Raw genomic sequence first — 13,158 nt, 5'->3', positions numbered from 1 at the left:
TTTTGTCTGTCGATTTGACTCATTCAAAACATTTCCACATTTTGTGTTGTTATGAAGGCACTCAACCTCGATATTTATAAAAAAAAATTTAATCAATTGTAATACTTAGTACCTCCAGTATCATGTAATTGATTTCGCAGGTAAATTGTTTTGTAAAAAAAACGAAATTGCCATTCAATCAGGGATTTTATCGACGAATTTCTACTGGTCCGCCGGACCACCAGGTGACAAAATATACTGGTCCAACTGAAATTCTACTGGTCCCGGACCACCAGACCAGCGCTAATTTTGACCCCTGAGTCAGATGCTTTCTAAAAAATTTCAGTTTTTCATTGGTCAACATTATTATTTAGATTTCTATAAAAGATATATCAGCTGTGATGGATGTTACTGAATCAGTTTTTCAGTTGTTGATGTAATTACATATGTTAGAGTCAACTAGCATTGGTTTATAACATCATTGTTAATGTTAATATCTGTTGAACACACCTTGCTTCATTGAGTTTGACCTATGCTTAAGTTCCCCATGACTAGTCTATTTCAATATTACATTGCTTATAGAATTGTTGTAAGGTATACACATCTGCCTGACTGAAATTTCCTTCTTTGCTTTACCTCATTTTACCTCATTTTCCTGGTTTTTTTCTGAGAGATTGTAGGCAAAAATTAATGGTGATATATCGTCTATTGAATATTAGAACTCTGAACATGTCCATCTGACATGGGTCAATGGATGTTAACCTATTTGTGTTTTATGATATATGGTTATATATTAAACAGTAATTTCAAAAAAAAGTAAGCTGTATATTTAGTTTAAACATATAGATTTGCTATACACTTTTCTAATTAATGTGTCTGATCAGTCATTTTAGGCAAAACTCATATTTTGGCCACGAGCATCCCTGGAGAGACATGTATTGTCCAAACGCACATCTGGTGCAAGAAAATTGGTACCGTTAATTTTATTACTACCACTGGGTCGATGCCTCTGCTGGTGGACTATTAGTCACAGAGGGTATCACCAGCCCAGTAGCCAGTACTTCGGTACTGGCATGAAAATACGGATTTTTTTGTGTTTTTCAAATTTGCTGTTACAAAATATTAGAAGTTATTATAAATTCAGGAATGTATCTCCCTCAGGAAAAGCTCTGATTCCTTTCACGGATTTGGCTATACTTTTTGGACCTTTTGGATAATAGCTCTTCATATTTTATATAAGCTTTGGTTTCAAAAATTTTGGCCACGATCATCACTGAAGAGACATGTATTGTCGAAATGCGCATCTGGTGCAAGAAATTTGGTACCGTTAATTTTATTAGACGTATATATATATATAGATGTCCTGGTATAGATGATAAATTTATTTGTCTCAAAAGTAATTTATCAAGGCTTGGAAATAGAATGTAACAGACAGATCCTTTCTATCATGATTCGAGCTCAGGACCACAAAACTTATGTTTTGAGTTAATGTTATTTATTCACAGTGCAATTCTTAAATCAGTTCCAAGGGAAATATATTTTGGTATTTTATGCAAAATATAAATCTGAAAAAGACTCTGGTTAAAAGAATTTCTGCATAAATTGATGATGTGTAAACACTGGTACATTTTTAGAAGACAGCTAGTACTTATCTCAGGCATAGATTACCTTAGCCGTATTTGGCACCACTTTATGGAATTTTAGGTTCTCAATGCTCTTCAACTGTGTACTTGTTTTAGCTGGCTAATTTTTTGATCTGAGCGTCACTGGTGAGTCTTATGTAGACGAAATGGCGTTTGGTGTATCAATTATAAGCCTGGTACATTTGATATCCAATTAGAATGGTTCAATGTCATGTTTTGGTCAAAATGATAATACCGCAACAACATTTCTGATTGGTTTAGGATGATTCTAAGTGTAAACATTTTGATATAAAGTAGATTTTACAATGACATGTTGTGTGACATTGAATATATAACTGGGTTTAGTGCTCAGTGCTTAACCAAGCCTTCAATATTTGGTCAGTTTAAATTGTCCGAATATGCTCAGATTTTCGGTGATGATTTATAATCTCAACTAAAACTCAAAATGTACCTGGTAGTATTTTTCAATAGGTACTCCTTGTTAAGTGGTTCACTTTGATTCTTCACTAGAGATTACAATTGAGAAGTATACCAGGCTCATATTTAAGGGTATTTTTTTTTATATAAAAAATCAACTTAAGATTCCATTATGAGTGGTTGCGTTTACTTTAAATAAGGCTTTAATAGACGTTTTCAGTGGTTGTCTATAATCTATTGTCAAAATAGATTCTCAGTGAGTAAGATTCCGTCTTAACCATGGACAAGATGAGTGATGATTGTCTATAATCTCAATGTCTCAGATGTTCACTTATGCCTGAAACACAGCCAATCACTTGCTTGCTTATTTGCTTACCCTCTTCATCCCAAGCGGAACATAATAGATATAGGAAGATGTGGTGTGAGTGCCAATGAGACAACTCTCCATCCAAATAACAATTTAAAAATTAAACCATTATAGGTTAAAGTACGGCCTTCAACACGGAGCCTTGGCTCACACCGAACAACAAGCTATAAAGGGCCCCAAAATTACTAGTGTAAAACCATTCAAACGGGAAAACCAACGGTCTAATCTATATAAACATAACGAGAAACGAGAAACACGTATATATTACATAAACAAACGACAACTACTGTACATCAGATTCCACACCAATCTGCTTCCTTTTCTCTCTGTTCTAAGTCATGTTCTGGGGTTGGCCCCTGGTGTACCCCATTGCGTCCAATTATGATGTAAATCTTCTTCGCCAGGTGATTTTAGTAATTCCTGGAGTTTTTTCATCGTTGTGTCCTGTATAGAGCTGTTTTGGATGTGCGGTGTTGTGGCATTCTCAGTACGTGGACTAACCATCTAAATCTTCGTTGTGTAATTTCTGCTGTTATACTTTTATATTTCTCCAAACGGCTCTTGTTGCTGATCTTATTCGGCCAGAATATTCTACTGATATTTCTAAGGCAGAAAATGTAAAATGCGTCTACTTTTTCAAGGTCACTAACTAAACACGACAAGATTCTGAAGTTTTCTTGTATAACCCGTGATTCAACGAATAAACACAATGTTTGATTAATATCTTTTATTAAAATATGCCCTTTTCATATTATCATATCGCGCCTTAAATGCCCTTTTTCAGGATTGGCTTCCTGCCCTTTTGAAATCCTAGCTGGAACACTGTGAACCAACAGTAGGACAGATTTTACATTGTTGATGCATATTCACAGTTTGGTCCTTAAACTGTACTGGTTGGACTTCCATATTTTACGAAATGTTGCACGTGCCTTAGATGTCATTATATCCTTTCCTACCCCTTTATCTTTTCTTATGATGCTTCAAAGGTAAGTGCAATCTTCAACACTGTTCACTGGTAGATCATTACTTGTAATTTGTGTTTCATTTCTAGTGTCTATTGACATTACCTTGGTCTTCTTGGTATTAACGTTCGGACCAGTTTGATTTGCATAGTTGTTCAGTATGTTGGTCTTCTAGCTGGTAAAACAGTTTACTGGATATCCCTTTTCTTGTATGATGCTGTAAGCCTTTGTATCCAGTCAATAGCCTATAACACTAGGATGGGTGACACATTACATACCTGTCTTACACAAGATTTAACTTCAAAATGAATCTAAGATAGAGCTATCAAGCATGACACTGCATTCAATGCTATTATACAAGTATTAAGCTTTTATTAGCATTAACATTTTACTAGTAGGTGGAATTCCATATGAGCAGGCATACGATATAACAATTCTCCAAATAGTTTCTGTATGTGTACTATCGAAAGCTTTTGTAGATGAAATTAATGAAAAGTGGTGTTTTCCATTATATGCATTGCTCAATGATGTTCCTAAGTGTGAAAATTTGGTCAATGCATTTTCAATTCTTTTTTCAAGAATTTTGCAAAATACTTTACAGGGACATAAAGTAATGTAATCTTTCTCAAGTTGTAACATTTGCGTAGGTTTCCTTTCACCATGAGGCTTTTGCACCAGTCTAATGAAATATCCCCTTTTCCAGATGACAAGGACAAGATTGGGGAGTCCTTTGGGTGATGCATTTAAGTCTGTCTTTAACTTATCTGTGCTGTCTGGGCATTTGATGTTCCAAAAGTTGTTTAGTGAATTCGTAAACTTGTATTCAACTTTTCCTGCTTATGCTATGTCCTCCAGATTTTGCCTTTTTATCTTTTCTTGCACTTTATTTTCTTTTGCTATATACGTTACGGTACTTGCAGTTGATCTTGTAACCTTTATGATTTTGCATTTACTGTCTTCTGTTTTATAGTTTTTCTTTCTTTATATTTGGCCAGGTTTTCGATGTTAGTTAATCTTTGCTCTTTATTTGTCTTGTGACCAACAGTCTTTTCTGCCATCTTCACACAAATGTCTTTGATATTAACGGTTATCCACTTCTCGTGTTCACTGTCTTCTCCATCATGAAAATTTGGTGACTTCAACCTTGATGTGTGTAATTTCTTTCTGTTAGTGTTTTCAGTTAGTGCCTTTCTAACTTTTAATTTAATGGTGGCTTTCAGTAGAAAGTGATTACTGTTTACGTCTGCAACCCTGAGAACTTGTACATCTATTAATGATCTACGCAAATTGTTGTTCACCAATATGTGGCCAATCTGGTTTACTATTCTTCCATCACGCGATTTCCATGTTAGTTAATGGATGTTTTAATGAAGAAAGATGGTCCCTCCTATCATGCACCAATTTATAGCAAAGATAAAGATCGATAGCACGTATTCACCCCGCAACCATGCCTGCTTATGCCATGTTTGTCATCAGTGTTGTCCGATCATTCTTTTTCTTCAAGATCTATTATTACCAGCATGTCGTGTTGAGGTCGTTTAGTGAAATGGCAGTCCGCAGCTGTTCGTAAAAATCATCCTTGGACTCATGTTCAGCTTCATTTGTTGGTGCGTAAATATAAAAAAGAAGATTTGGAATGATTGCCAATGAGACAACTGTCCACAAGAGACCAAAATGACACAGACATTAGCAACTATAGGTCAACACTGTATGATTGAAAGCTTACAGTAGCCTGAATTAAATCTTGCTGTTCCTAATCTTTGTCTGATTAGTTCCCATGCATTCTAGCAGTGTTTTGTCTTTATTTGTGTATCATTATTGCTACACCATTAATATGTCTGTCTGTGTTTCCAGAGTAGAGGCTTATGTTTCCACTATTAGTTCATGTCTTTCCTGAGCCAATCCAACGACATTCGCTCACACAAAGAATGTCCAAACATTAGTTCTTGATGAACTGTGCAATCTTCGATGTTTCATACATGGTTCGAATATTCCTTTAGGCCTTGGAAGGCTCATATTCATTTTCCTAGTTTCAATAATACGGCTTTTAGTAGAAGTCATTCCGTTGTTGTTTGAGTCCCCTGTTGAACCTGTAAATTTAAATTGTTGTGGTTCTGGTAGCTGTAATAGATTTTTTACAGGATTTGGGGAGTTAACCCAATGCCCAACACTCCAACCTGAAGGGCCAATGAATTTGTGTTTAATGTTTTCATCCTCTGGAGGGGCTTCTGTTCTGAGTTAATGAATTCATTCTATCCATGTTTGTTTTCGAAGTTTACTATCCCATAGATGAGTTGCCTTTCTGGGCTCCGACTCGAGTCTAACCGACTGTTTTCCAAAACTTGGGCATGGTTGATGAGTGCTAGGGCATCTCTATGAACGTATCTGCTCCGAGATCTCCTGTAATTTAGCCTGAGATACTAGACCAAGTTAACTTGTCGCCCTTAATTCTCAATTAGATCTCAGATGTTTATTTATGCCTGAAACACAATCGTTTATTTGCTTTCCTTTAAATTTCAATCAGGTATCATTTATGAATGAAACACAACCGTTTAACTTTACCCATCGCCCTTTCATCTCATTCAGATTTCAGTTGTTCACTAATGCCTGAAACACAGCTGTTTACTTGTTGTCTTTTCGTCCCAACCCCTGAGTAAGGAATACAAGTATGCCTGAAACACAGCTGTTTACTTGTTGTCCTTTCGTCCCAACCCCTGAGTAAGGAATACAAGTAAGTGGTTATTTTTCTAATCGTGGCATGCAACACGACGGATTACCAATTATTAAAACGATGGTAATACCCAACGAATGGGTGCACAGTGGAATATAACCACAGAAGAGCGAACCACATCAGTTCTTGACTTGACAGGTGCATACACATACAGGTGATGTACTAGTATACCAGTTAGTTGACACCAAACCCGCCAACTTACCCGCGACAGTACTGGTGCAACAGAAAAAAATCAAGAACATACTATATAAATTGATAAACAATAACCATTATACATGTATGATAAAGAGTAACAAACAACAACCACTAAATGAGGAACATTGGTCAATTATTTCCCTTTAATGCTGACACAGGTGACATTCACGTATAAATTGTTTTGGTAGCACTCCACAGTTAGAAAATAAAATTAAAAATGAGCCCCAAAATGTTTTATCATCTCCTATTCCTGGATTTCTAATACATTAACCTAACTGTTTGTGTTGTACATGTGCATATGTATGTAATCAGTATCTTCCATAGATTCAATTTTCCAAAGTTAAAAGGGTGAAAATTAATTCCTTTTATGTGTATCCATGGCAACATTCAGCATTTATTTACCATAAAATATTGCAAAAAGGGGGGTAAACATGTCATATATCCCCCCAAAATTTGGATCAAACTAGAATTTCAATGCCTTTGAGTGATACCTTTTTAGAAACTGTTTTCTTAAATCTTCCTAATGATCAAACAAAAAATGGGTGTCTTTCGCCTCATTTTTTCGTAAAATCCAATCACAAAGTTCGTGCGATAAAAAGTTGGAAAAAAACATTACAATAATTGCCGGACCAATGTATGGTATGGACATGCAAATACGGACTGTCATACAGAAAACAGCCTATATTACATACATTACATAACCTTGATGTTCATATAAACCCAATACAAAGGCTGTTTTAATACTCAGCTATCCAAAAATGAATTTTATTGCACACTAGCTCTCATATTTAAAAAATCCATAGGGGCCAAAATGCGAAACTACACACCTAACTGTGGAGTGCTACCTTTACTTATAATTAATTTGTCGAAAAAGCGAGATATAGCGATCCTACATTCCGTCAGCGTCTTCGTCGTCGGCGTCATCGTCGTTGTCGTCTGCGGCGGCAGTGTCCACAAATATTCACTCTGTGGTTAAAGTTTTTGAAATTTTAATAACTTTTTTAAACTAACCTGTTTTTCTACCAAACTTGGACAGATGCTTGTTTAAGATCATAAGATATTATCCAAAATTAAGTTTTGTAAAAACAAATTTCAGTTGTTCCTTATTTTACTTATAAATGGACTTAGTTTTTTTCTGCCAGAAAACATAACATCCACTTTGTGGTTAAACTTTCTTAAACTATTCTGGGTTTGTACCAAACTTAGACAAAAACTTGTTTATGATCAAAAGGTAGTATCTAGAAGGAAATTTTGTTAAAATTTTGTACCTGTTTTATCGTATTTCACTTATAAATGAACATAGTTTTTCTTCCAGTTAACATTACATACAGTCTGCAGTAAAAGTTATTAAAACATTTATTAGATTCATAAAATATCCTGGATTTTTACCTAACTTATACAGAAGCATCTTACAATCGAAAGATAGTACATGTATTGAGAGGAATATTCTTTTTTCCCCTAGTTTTTGTTTAGCCTGAGATTAACAGCGAAAGTAGGCGAGACACTGGGTTCCGAGGAACCCTTACACATTTTTCATTTATTTAAGATTAATTGTAAGTGTAACCCTCTAATTTCTACAAGCTTCACAGATTGGTTTCTACAAAAATTTGTGCAGTAAAACAAATCATTAATTTTATTAATTCTTGAAAAATAAATATCAAAATTCAGGTTTTAAAATTACATTTGTGTACTTGCAATTCATCTTTATCTATATAAAATATATACGAACTCTATGACTAGTAATTAATTTCAAAATTACTATCACCAAATATTTGGGGAATCGGTCACCTTAGTCATATGTTCATTATTTGTTTTGACAAGTACTGTTTGTGACAACTAAATGTCTATTCTGTGCCCGGTTTACTTGATAAGTTGTGTTTGGCCGATTCGGATTATGCAGCTATTATTTCACATACAAATGCATATTCTTTTTAAAGGCTAGAAGTTCCTTACTTGGGACAGGCGCACAAATGTGTATACACAAATAGATATATCTCAGCAATGATATATTATTTAACAAAAAATGCCATGAAAAACTGTACACATTTGTGAGTTAAGCATTAGAAGATTGATAAAAATCAGACCACAAATTAATTTTTGATTATAGTCTTGTTTTTTTTTTTCAATTTTGGTTACTTTAGATCGATGTTTCGTAGTTAAGATTGAGAATTAAATGGGAAATTTGAAAAAAGAGACAACAACCTGTTTCTATTCTCCTTTTTTTTTTTAAATGAGATCAAGTGTTTTGTATAGTCCTGAAGCCATGACTTTTGTGATTATTTTTTTTCCTGCAGAATTTATATTTGTCTTTAAACAGTGATTCTAAAAATATTAATAATCAATATATTTCATATTTTTTGTTACGAAACTGCAAACTTTTGTATTTGATTTAAAATATTCATTCAATTCGGATACCTTTAGTGGAATATTTATTGAAACTGTTTTTCAAGTTATATGAAATAATAGTGAAATTACCAAATGATGAAACACTTTTGACCTACGACTTAATTTAAGTTAGACTTTTCGTTGGCAACTTTTTAGTGTTATATTACAATCTTTTAAGCCAGAATTGCCATTATATGTACACCAGTTAGGGGAAATCGTTTAAAAGCTAGTTACCACAGACGAATTTTTAATTTATAATGTATTATTTGTTGCAGTTTTTCGGAAATCAAAAGGACTTTATTTTGTATTGTCTTATTTTGATTTTAATTCGTTTACTTTTCTCGAAAATACGTCATATTTGATTTTAGTGCATTACTGCAAGTGGATTACAGTTTTTGCATTCCAGTCAAATATATTTAATGAATTATTATATTTCGTACTTAATATTGCTGTTTAAAACGAATGGTATGAACGATTCATATCAATTTATCACTTGTTAGTTTACACTGCAGAAGGTAACGTCGTTTGTGGTTTAATCTAGAGTTATCCAACTAATACAAAAATAAACAAATCGTAGAGCAGCAAAATCTTTTCGTACACATTGAATTTTCTCAAGTATTTGACTAATAGCCGTCCATAACGGTAATGAGGTCTCCCAGTTCGTCTAGGGTTCTAATCAGTTGCAAGATAAACTATCATCCCGCAGTGCAGTAATAGCAAACTATCCATCAAAAATAATGCAACATCATCGATTTTCAATACCAGAAAATTATTACTGAAAAAAAAAAACTGACCTATCTTTCCTCCTAACTAAGGACTACTTCTTTTGGTCCAGTGTCAAGTTATCACTGATCTGAAGTTACTTTTTGTTTGTCCATCTTTGGTAAAACACTTGGTCCTATCTAATCTTCGTGTACCTTTTCTCATGGGTTAGGAACTAACAGCAACACTTAATTTCAAGAGGGTAACACAGTAAGCTATATAACTAATCTTCCAAGCGGCTCTCGACATAGAAATGCATAAGCAAAAAATCGTTTACGTCCTGAGACTTTATTCAAAAAAAGAAATATATCGCCCGGATTAACAGTAAGTAGAAGATTTAATGAAATTTTTCAAGTACATTTACAATTTACCAATTTTCTCATCTTGTTCAAGTAATTTTAATGCATAGTCATTGCCAAGTTGATCGATTCTGCCCAATTTTGACAGATATTTTGTCACACATTTTCATAATCATTAACGGATCATATATCCAGCTGTTCCATGTGTGTTATAAATTGACTCCCCAATCCCAATGTCTTATTTGGGATTACTTTAATCCGGAACTACCAATATTTACCGCCGTCTATATTGTTGTGGAGGTTGACCTCTCACCTCCCATAATTCCTTGATATTGAGCAAGATGTTTATTGATACAGTCATGCTGATAAAACCCTTATATCCCGACCCTTCATAGTCCATGCGAAAACTTATGAGGTATAATGGTATTTAAATCATGAATCATATTTATGTTTTTGTAGATAAAAATCGAACTAATCAATATTCAAGTTGAATGAGTTCCTCTTTATTTACTCTACAATCGTTCATCTCTTTCCTTTCAATGGTAGTTGTTTCAAGCTAAATAAGGACTAAGGGTACTTGTGTTATTGGTATAAACCAATAATTTTTGTATTTAAATAAGGCCGTTCGTTTTCTCATTTGAATTGTTTTATATTGTCTTATCGGGGCCTTTTATAGCTGACTATGCGGTCTGGGCTTTGCTAATTGTTGAAGTCCGTACGGTGACCTATAGTTGTTAATGTCTGTGTCAGTTTAGTCTCTTGTGGAAACTTGTCTCATTTGCAATCATACCACTTCTTATTTTTTACATTCCCTTTTTTTGTTTGTTCAACGCTGGGGTGTTTATACTTTCGAATGATTGATTCGCCACATAAGCGTTTTTGTTGGTTTTCTGCTCAAGATTTTTACGGTATACTAGTATTCAAGAAAATATATATGTTGGGATCCAATTACAACACACATAAAAAAAAATTGGGAGAGATGGAAAATGTGGATTAAACAATTTATAACCCCACCATACATTAGTAAAAAAATCAGGGTACATCAAAGTCATTAGAAGAAAGTAACAGGTTTTTTTTTTAACTTTGTAGTGATAATCTTCGTGTTGACCTTCAACACAGAGCGAAAGTTCTTACCTTACTATTCAAAGATGAATAGCATCATCTGAATCAATTGCTACTGCAGTTAAACTATTTCATGGTTCCAAAAATGTATGCTTCTTTCGAAGGCAGATTGTGAGCGTAAATGATCGGCGACCCTTCTTTTTTTATTTTATTTTTCTATTAGGTATAAAATAAAATTCATTTGTAGAAGAAAAAAAATAGCGAAATCTTATATTAAATTAAAAAAAAATGATGTAGACCCGCGAGCCCCCTTGATAGAGATTTTGTTTATTTTTTTTTACAGACCAGAGGTATTTTATTCTTACACGTGCAATAAACATATTCAATTTTCAATTTCAATTGTATTTTAATTTTCTGTATCCAGTTATCTCGTCGCACGTACATGTTTTATCGATGCACGAACATTCCAGATCATGTTAATTTGATCACGTGAGCTTAAAGCCACTACACACAAGTCACCCATAATGGCATTCGTGGTTGGAAAGGCTTCACTAAATTTAAAAAAAAAAAAATTTAAACATTTTGTTCATAATTTAATAAAATTATTAAGAAAAAAACATAATTGTTATGTGGTTATTCAAGATAGAAATAATGGGAAATGCACAATGAAGAATCAGAAAAATGGATTACTCCATAATTTTAGAACTACCATATCTTTTTTTAATTCACAGTCAAACAATATCATATTCGAGCAGTATGGGGAGAATTATAACTCGTTCCATGATGCATACACGTAGTAAAGTATCAAATTTATAGATTATATACTTTTTTTCTTCAGAAAATATACACGGAACACTACTTTAAAAATGCATGAAATATTTGTCACCTAGCGTTAATAGAGAATCGCTTATTAATTAAAACAATTGAATTGTGTTGGTCTTTTTATGAAAAAAGCAGTAAGTTGGTTTGAAGGAGGTAGCTCACAGATGCTGAAGAACGATACTAAAAGACATAAATAAGATGCTGAATTCGTATTGTTAAAATAATGATAATTCGTCATAAGATATTTGTACTTCCTATCCACACAGTTAAATTATTAACGGAATATTTTTTTGTTGATGATAAAATGTAAGAATTAATGAAAAGCTTTTACTGTTACACCACCAGTGGTTAAACTATATAAAAAAAAGCTCGGGAGAAATGCATTTGAGCAAAACACACGTCCTAATTTTGTACAACCGCTCATGCATTTGCGTCACTAGTACTAGTATTTAGAATACGTAATATCATTTGCGCTACTATTTTTTAAAATAACTAGTTCAGTTGCGACAAAAAATAAAAAAAAAGTATACGATTGCTTTAATTCTAAGATTGGATTTTATTTTAATTTAACACCATGCAATTTTTTTAAAAATGAATTTTTGGAGAAAAAATAACTACCAATTATCGAAATAAAAACAAGGTATGATATGACGTCTAATGCACCCTAGCAGAGAATTTTCAAATAAGCTTTAGACTTATCAATATAATAATACTTTTGAAGATTTGATGATAAATATAAAAAAAAGAAAAGAAGAAGACTGAGGCACATGAATTTCAACTGTTAGAAATTTGAAAATAAATAAACTGATTGAACACAATTATACCACTTAAGAATATTTGCTACAGAAAATGACAATACGTCATCGTTGTGCTATTTCAAGATTTAGATGTGGTGTGGTATCATTTAAAATTGGAACTCTTGTGTATGAAAGGGAAAACACTATTAAGACAGAGTTGGTTTTAACTATAATATTTTAAAGGATGAAAAGCATGCTCATTTTATGATAATCTAAGGCATGTTTTGTATATTGATATATTGTATTATAATGATATGTTTTTAAATTTGTTCAGTGAAGAAAAAAAATATATCTTTGCAAAAATATCAATATTTGTAATATTGTTGCCAAAATCTACAATAACATTTAAAATAAGGAAAATCATTATTTTATATCATTAATTGCTCTTAGTAGTATTTATAAATTGGTATAAGGATATTTCTCTAATTCTATGGAAATTTATCCCTTTCCGAACCCATTGTTTAAATTTAATCAACGTGTGGTTGCTGGTGATCTCAAAAGATCATTGGATGATTTTAAGGGTCATGACCTTTTTAGCTAACGGGATGAATCAAAATATGACAACAGGTGTTAATGAAATTGACAACTTCGTGCAATGTGAAAGGCACTCGAAGGGGATTTTCGGTAAACAAAAAAAGAAAATGTCTTTTTGATCATTAGAGAAACAGATTCTTACATAGTTACTCGTGGATTATCGGATTTATCCAATCTCGATAGTTAAATTATAAATTTTAAAG

The sequence above is a fragment of the Mytilus trossulus genome, chromosome 4, assembly GCF_036588685.1.
Source record: "Mytilus trossulus isolate FHL-02 chromosome 4, PNRI_Mtr1.1.1.hap1, whole genome shotgun sequence".
Lineage (NCBI taxonomy): Eukaryota > Metazoa > Mollusca > Bivalvia > Mytilida > Mytilidae > Mytilus > Mytilus trossulus.
This window is presented reverse-complemented; position numbering follows the sequence as displayed.